General features: G+C 43.0%; 1 non-coding gene across 1 annotated transcript; it reads right to left on the bottom strand.

Moving 5' to 3' along the window:
• Window positions 1-6097: 6097 nt before the first annotated feature.
• On the bottom strand, window positions 6098-6201 carry LOC123569287 (small nucleolar RNA U13). The gene has a single exon (XR_006692925.1). It is a non-coding gene; the product is annotated as a small nucleolar RNA U13 (small nucleolar RNA).
• Window positions 6202-7478: the final 1277 nt, after the last annotated feature.

The raw sequence follows: 7478 nt of genomic DNA, 5'->3' as shown, positions 1-7478 counted from the left end.
GGGGAAAATCAGGAAGGGAAACAGTAGTCTTTGCTTAAAGCAACAACTCGCACCAGTGGATGGCTGGGTCATGCCCTCTTTTCCTTTAATTTATCCCCCAGTCTTTGGAGCAGAGAAAAGTAAATCATGCCGGCTGCCCAGAGTTTCTTCTAGAGCCAGGGATCGCACCTTGGATTCCTCCAGATCTCCAAGCCTTTATCACTTTATGCATCATAAGGTGGGAGGGTTCAATGGATGAATATACTCTGCAAAAAGGGGCTCAGTTTCCCATAGGTAAAGCAAGAAGAGAGGGCAGTTAAGCTGATCCTGGCCACTGTCTCACAAGTATTTCCCCTCCAAGGCTAGGGAAGAGTCAGTCCTTATTATAGAATGTACCTTCTTCTGCAAAACACAGCACCTCCTTCTCCCTTAGCCCCAGCTCCCACATGTATGCTAGGCCATCATTTTATGGCAGATTAAGAGATGAGCCAGTCTGTGACTGAAACAGGATCCTCTACTCTAAGTAGCCTGAGCCTGGTGGACTGACTCCCTTTTAGCAATTCAGAGCCATAAGGTCATTAAAAATAGTTTGCTCTGCCTTTCCCTTGTTAGGCATTCCTCAAACACTTGGAAAATTTAGTCTCATCAGCAAGCTCTAACAAGACTACATTTGCATTTTGTCTTTCTGAAGATTAATTTGAATCTACCCAAAGAAATTAAAATACACTATTGCACTCTTTTTGAAGCCTCATCATAGTCTATCGCCCAAAATCATCACAGCCCCAAATCAGCATAGCATCTGAGATTCTGTCTCATCCTACCTCACCGGTTCTTCCACAGCGTCATGATCATGACTTCAAGATGACTGGAATTTAATTCTGGTCAAGTTTTTTTTTTTGTTGTTTTTTTTGTGTGTGTGTGTTTTTGAGACAGAGTCTTGCTCTTGTTGTCCAGGCTGGAGTGCAGTGGCACGATCACGGCTCACTGCAACCTCTGCCCCCAGATTCAAGCGATTATCCTGCCTCAGCCTCCTGAGTAGCTGGGATTACAGGCATACACCACCATACCAGGCTAATTTTCGTATTTTCAGTAGAGACGGGATTTCACCATGTTGGTCAGGCTGGTCTTGAACTCCTGACCTCAAGTGATCCACCCACCTCAATCTCCCAAAGTGCTGGGATTACAGGCATGAGCCATCCTGCCCAGCCCAGTAAAGCATTTTTAATAAAAACTTCAGGCTAGATGTGGTGGCTAATGCCTATAAACCCAACATTTTGGAAGGCTAAGGCAGGCAGATCACCTGAGGTTAGGAGTTCAAGATCAGCCTGGCCAACACAGTGAAACTCCATCTCTACTAAAAATGCAAAATTAGCTGGGCATGCTGGTGGACGCCTATAGTCCCAGCTGCTTGGGAGGCTGAGGCAGGAGAATCACTTAACCCCAGGAGATGGAGGTTACAGTGAGCTGAGATCATACCACTGCACTCCAGCCTGGGCAACAGAGTGAGACTCCATCTCAAATAAATAGACAAATAAAAATAAAAGATGAAAATCTTAGAAGCATCACAGGGCCAGCAGGATTCTAATGAATTGCCAGCCAGATACAGGAAAAAATGGGAATTCAGATAGGAAAGCTTGGCACTTGGAGCATTTTTAAATTGAGGGCATTTTCCAATTGAAGATAGGTGGCCAAGAGGGAAAACAAAAATCAGTGCCTAGAGCCAGAGAAGGTAGGAATTCAGTAAATTATTCTTCACTTTGGACTGGTAGCTCAAAGAGCTACACCCTAGATGTAAGAGTAATACGGAAGTAAACTATTCCTCTTACAAACTACAGGGCAGTGTGAGAGCAGCAGAATATTTTATGTGACTGAGAGCTCCATAGTATATAAGACAGCTGCAGAATTGAACTGATATTGCTTTAAGAAATAAATCATGCAGCAGGGACAGTGGGTCCAGCTGACCTGGAAAATATCAAATCTGAAACTTGAATTAACATCATCCTGAGTTAACAGTGTCCCTACGAACATAACTAAAGTAATTTAAAATCTTTTTTGGTGAACAAAACACCAGTCTAGGCTTCGTATGATTTGTACACATTGTGTTTTAAAAATTATTTGTCAAAAACAATGTCTAACACACAATCAAAAGTAACCAGGCATAAATGCAGACTAGACACTGTTAATGTAAATTAAAAAAAAAAAAAAAATGGAAGTAGACGAAAGTAGACCCTAGAGGCGCCTGATGCTGGAATTATCAGATAAATATATAAACAACTGTGCTTGCTATGTTTAAGGAGCTAAAAGTCATGGTTAAAAATTATGACAGAGGCAGGTGGTGGCTCATGCCAGTAATCCCAGCACTTTGGGAGGCCGAGGTGGGTGGATCACGAGGTCAGGAGATGGAGACCATCCTGGCTAACACAGTGAAACCCCATCTCTACTAAAAATACAAAAAATAACAATTAGTTGGGCGTGGTGGTGGGCGCCTGTAGTCCCAGCTACTCAGGATGCTGAGGTAGGAGAATGGTGTGAACTCAGGATGCGGAGCTTGCAGTGAGTTGAGATCGCATCACTGCACTGCACTCCAGCCTGGGCGACAGAGTGAGACTCCATCTCAAAAAAAAAATTATGGCAGAAAACAAGCAGCAAATTAGATATCCTAAAGCTTAAAAATTGATACCTAAAACTAATAATTCAATAAATTACAATACTAGACATAGCTGAGAAGATAATTAGTGAACTGGGAGACAGATCGCTAAAGTTATTCAGAATGAAACACAAAGACATAAAGATGAAAAATACAAAAGAGAAAACAAGAAGCACAGAAAATACCTTGAGAAGCTCTTTTTTTTTTTTTTTTTTTTTTTTTAAGATGAAGTCCTGCTCTGTCACCAGGCGGGAGTGCAGTGGCACAATCTTGGCTCACTGTAACCTCCACCCTTTGGTTCAAGCGATTCTTCTGCCTCAGCCTCCTGAGTAGCTGGGACTGCTGGTGGCTCACGCCTGTAATCCCAGCACTTTGCGAGGCTGAGGCGGGTGGATCACTTGAGATCAGGAGTTTGAGACCAGCCTGGGCAACATGATAAAAATCCCATCTCTACTAAAAATACAAAAATTAGCCAGGTGTGGTGGCACATATCTGTAATCCCATCTACTCAGGAGGCTGAGGCATGAGAATTACTTGAACCAGGGAGGCAGAGGTTGCAGTGAGTAGAGATTGTGTCACTACACTCCAGCCTGGGCAACAGAGTGAGACTCCATCTCAAATAAAGAAAGAAAGAAAAAAACTATGGAGCTCTCAGCCACATAAAATATTCTGCTGCTCCCACACTGACCTGGGATTTCAGAAACTCAATCAGGCTGTCTCATGCCCACCTGCCCAGATACACTATAATGATATTCCTTCATTCCCACTTTAACATGATCATGTAGAAATTCTGGGTTTTACCTTGCTCCCCAGACCTGATTTCGTGGGCCTCTCTGACCTTCACTGACAAAATATACTAGAGAGGGAGAGGGTGTCTTTTATTCTCTATTCTCAGAATTCGGGCAGAACCCTTAACAGGGAGTCAAGTCTTCAATCTTTCCTGATTCTCTCCTTCCTCTAGAAATTTTTATCCAGCTGCAGGTGAAGGAAACTGGTTTAGTCTCATAATCTGACTCTAAATGTTCTCTCTTATGTGCAGACCACATCCTCAAAGGAAGAACATTTGATTCTTCTAAGTGTTTTGCTGTGTCACTTTTTCCCAAAGGCAGTGAAAATCACTGAATGAAATAGGAAAAAAAAAAAAAAAAAAAAAAACAGAGAAACAAGAAAGCACACTTGAATGGATAGCTCAAGACATTATTTTATAACATATGAAGCCAGATTTTTTTTGTCTTAACTAATACAGTATCCACACACACAAACACACACGCACACATTTCCTATACACATATGTATATACACACTACATAGATACACAGACATCATTTTATGCGTGCAGGTTTATTACAGCAGAATTTTTCTTTTTTAGAGACAGGGTCTAGCTATATTGCCCAAGCTGGTGTGCAGTGACTATTCACAGGTGCAACCATGGCCCTCTATAGCCTCAAACTCCTAGGCCCATCTCAGCCTTCCAAGTAGCTAGGACTACAAGTGCCTGCCACCACACCAGGCTTGAATAAGCATACTATTCTTTAATTTTTGGCCATTTTCAGTCTTCATGTTTTTCACACAGTCCTTTATTAGTTCACAAAAATAGGAAATGATTTAGCAATTAGAGTTATCCCTTGGTATTCATGGAGGACTGGTTCCCGGACCCCCACTGGATACCAAAGCCATAGCTGAAAAGATGCTTCAGTCCCTGATTAAAAAAAAAAAAAAAAAAAAATGGTGTAGTATTTCTATATAACCTGTGCATATTCTCTCACATACTTTAAATCATAACTACACTACTTGTAATGCTTAATACAATACGAATGCTGTGTAGTTATTATACTATATATAGTTTAGGAAATATACAAGAAAATAAAGTCTATACATGTTCAATACAGACACATTTTTTTTCCAAATATTTTTGACCCATAGATATGGAAGGCAGGGATAGAGAAGGCCAACTATATTTGTCTAACCCTGTAAGCAATCTATTTTGTAAATGTAACAAAGGTCATACTAAAGGTCACTCTGCGAGTCCACCTACATCAGAAACTGAGGAAATTTATATTGGGCCCTCTGAAAATAGTGGGAGCAGGACACTAAGGCTAAGAGCCAAGTCTTGGGTCCTCAGATTCAGAACCTTCAGGATGGTGGGGGTTTTAGTTCATTTGGGATGCTAATTACAAAAACCATGAACTTGGACAGAGGCGGTGGCTCTCGTCTATAATCCTAGCACTTTGGGAGGTCGAGGTGGGTGGATCACCTGAGGTCAGGAGTTCGAGACCAGCCTGACCAACATGCAGAAACCCCGTCTCTACTAAAAATACAAAATTAGCCGGGCATGGTGGTACATGCCTGTAATCCCAGCTACTTGGGAAGCTGAGGCAGGAGAATCACTTGAATACAGGAGGCAGAGTTTGTGGTGAGCCAAGATAGCACCATTGCACTCCAGCCTGGGCAACAAGAGCGAAACTCCGTCTAAAAAAAATCATGAACTTATGGTTTATAAACAAGAGAAATTTATTTGTTTACAATTCTGGAGGATAGGAAGTTCAGGATCAAGGTGCCAGATGATTGGTGTCTGGCGAGGGACCGTTCCTCGTAGACAGCACCTTCAAATTCTGTCCTCACGTAGTGGAAGGAGCTAGCGGGCTCTCTAGGGCCTTTTTTTATAAGGGCAGTAATTCCATTCATGAGGGCTTTGTCCTTATAACTTAATTACCTCCCAGAGGCTTCAGTGTCTAATACCACCACCTTAGGGGTTAAGATTTCAACATATGAATTTGGTGAGTTGGGGGGAATATAAACATTCAGACCATAGCAGAAGGTTGCCCTAAATTCTGGAGTGGGGGAGGGGGGAAGTATTGAAAGAAAACAGGAATACTGAAAGACATGGATTCCTTCTCAGATCTCAGAGAACAAAAGAAAGAACTAAATGGAGATGTGGGAATCACAAGGCCACAGTTTAGGGTCTCGCAGTGCCATTGACAACAAAGCCTGAGAGCCTAGGCGATAGAGGCAGAACACCGAGAGGAGAAACCCTTTCCCCTTGCACCGTGAGCCTGGTGTTTGCAGCTTGGTAGCAGTGGCAACAGAACAATGAGTTCTCCTACAATAAGCCAGGGACGGAACAAACAACAGCAGCAGCGGTAGCAGGGAAGCAGAGTCTGTGTTGGCATGCAGGGAGCAGGCAGCGTCTGCAAAGTAGCGCTGGCAACCACAACAGACAGGCCAGCAACAGACGGAGCAGGAGGAGCAGTAGGAGCCTGAGTCACTGGGGTCTGGGGGAGGGCAGAGGAAAGAGGCCGCTCTCCTGCTGGTAAACATTCCCCAAATCAGCAGAGCAAAACCAGGAAACACCAGAATATCAACCTGTGATTACACAGGCAGATTCCTGGGTCCTACCACAGAGCTGCTATATCATCGTGTCAGAGTGCGGGGAGGCGGGTGGAATCCAGAAATTTGCATTTTTTTTTTTCAGGTCAGAGAGGTAATGTACCGGGTCATAAGGAGGTTCAGAGGGTGGCACGTCTCACACATGCCTGTGAACACCCAATCATCATGCTTTTGAACCACAAAAGGATTGAGACATTTACATTTTAAAGAAGTTCTCAAGGGCATTTTTAAGTAGTACTACCCACAGGCCTGAGCAACTGGGAGCTTTGTCCTGAGCCCTGCCTTTTAGAGAGCTCAAGGCTAGCCTTCTTGCAGCCACGCCCCTCAGAGCTAACATCCTACAAGACAAGGGAACATGCCCAATGGAACCCCATGCTCACCTAGTACATAACACTCCCTACCTAGAACATGCATCTGGTACCCAGGACCCTGGATTCATGCCCAAATGGCATTGAGACCAATTCCATGACCTGAATGGACCTCTGGCCCAGGCAGCACCTGTTCTGTGCTTCTGCAGGTGGACCACACTGCATGGTGTGCACAACTCTGGAAGGAAGAGTTCCTCATGGGCTGCTTGGTGGACTCATGTGTTGAGCTGATCATATGTGGTCTCTAAGCCTGACCCTCTGCAAGAACACAAGCAGGAAAAGAAGCAGGCGGTGGTGCTCTTCCTCAGCCTTCATGTTCATTGGTGTTCCCAGTTCACACATGTTAAGCACATCTGTTGGCCTAACTAGACGCTTGCACATTATTCTTGGCTATTTTTTTTTTAAGTCACGGGAGTTTTAATTTAGTTAATCTTGTTTTGTCTGTTTTACTTTGTTTTTAAGCACCAGAGAGGAAAACAAAGCTCTTAGGGTGAAAATACCAATTATAAAATGAGTGAATCCTACAGTTTAATTCCTTTACAAGTTTAATCATTTTACAAGCTTTGATTTTTCCCATGGCAGATGAAGTTTTGGAGAACCAGGCTTATATGATTAAGTAGCATCTTAAAACTTTGAATTCATAGTTAATTTAGTGTAAGTAGTATCCATTGAGGGTTTTCTTACTGTGTTCTCCATTGTCCTACACAGTGAGAGAATCAATAAGATAGGATGAATATCCTCAAAGCAAGGCCATTGGATAATTCAAGTTGTACACATGAAGAGAAAAAAATAACAGCTGTGCAAGGGAGTATGTATGTTATTTTAAGTGCCAAAGTGAAAGCCCAAGACAAGGCTAACTGCAATAGGAAATTAACAAATCTCCAAGATCCTCTCCTTCTGTTCTCAGTGTTGTCTCCTTCTAGAGGACACACACACTTACACCCCACACCCCCGACTCCCAAAGCAAGGGCCTGGTGCTTTCAAAGTTCAGGCACAAGCAAGATTAGCGAATGACACTCTGTGTAATAATGCTTACTTAGTCTGTGGTTAAGGATTTTTTGTTGTTTGTTTGTTTGTTGAGATGGAGTCTCACTCTG

Source organism: Macaca fascicularis, chromosome 15 (genome assembly GCF_037993035.2).
Source record: "Macaca fascicularis isolate 582-1 chromosome 15, T2T-MFA8v1.1".
Classification (NCBI taxonomy): domain Eukaryota; kingdom Metazoa; phylum Chordata; class Mammalia; order Primates; family Cercopithecidae; genus Macaca; species Macaca fascicularis.
The sequence above is the reverse complement of the archived record's forward strand: the minus strand, read 5'-3'. Positions and strand labels throughout refer to the sequence as shown.